This window comes from Dinoponera quadriceps, unplaced genomic scaffold (assembly GCF_001313825.1).
Source record: "Dinoponera quadriceps isolate SergipeBrazil2010 unplaced genomic scaffold, ASM131382v1 scaffold777, whole genome shotgun sequence".
NCBI classification, from domain to species: Eukaryota; Metazoa; Arthropoda; class Insecta; order Hymenoptera; family Formicidae; genus Dinoponera; species Dinoponera quadriceps.
This window is the reverse complement of record NW_014555488.1, coordinates 1,139,799-1,140,429: the sequence shown is the minus strand read 5'-3', so window position 1 is coordinate 1,140,429 and position 631 is coordinate 1,139,799.

The window sequence follows — 631 nt, the reverse complement described above, 5'->3', positions numbered from 1 at the left end:
TTCCCCCGGCAGACAGGCCAACCAAACCGTTCGAGTGAACTGCTCTCCGGCTCCTACTCTGCCGCGCGCACCCCTTAAAAAGTTAAAATACTCTGTCCTCGCGCCTCCGTCTACCAACCCCCGGACCGCCGACGCCACCGTCCCTTTCCTCGCCGCCGCCGCCGCCTCTGCGCTGCACCGATCGTCGGTCCGCAGCCCCTTCGTCGTGCTCGTCGTCGTCGTCGCGTCGTTCTCGTCGTACCGACCCTTCTAGATTTTATTATTACCATTTCTAGTAGACACCTTCCTTCGCTTTCTCCTCGCTCTTATCCACGCTCCGGTCTTGCTCCTCCGCGCCCTTTTTTGCGCGGGAGGAGGGAACAGCCTAGCGTGCGTTCCTTCCCGGGGCTTCTTTGAATTTATTTCGCGTAGACGAGGTGCGGCTGAGTGCGCCGTCTTTCAAATTGTTTTAATGGGGGATGCATTGTGCGGCTCGTTCTCTCTCTCTCTCTCTCTCCCCGTTTCTCTCACGTCGCTCGCGGAACTCTCTTTTTGTTTCTCCCATTCGCTCTCTTTCTTCTTTTTCCGTGTCTCGAGAAAGACGTCCTCTCGGACGGTGAAATAGATGTCTGACATTTAAATGCGAAAGCGC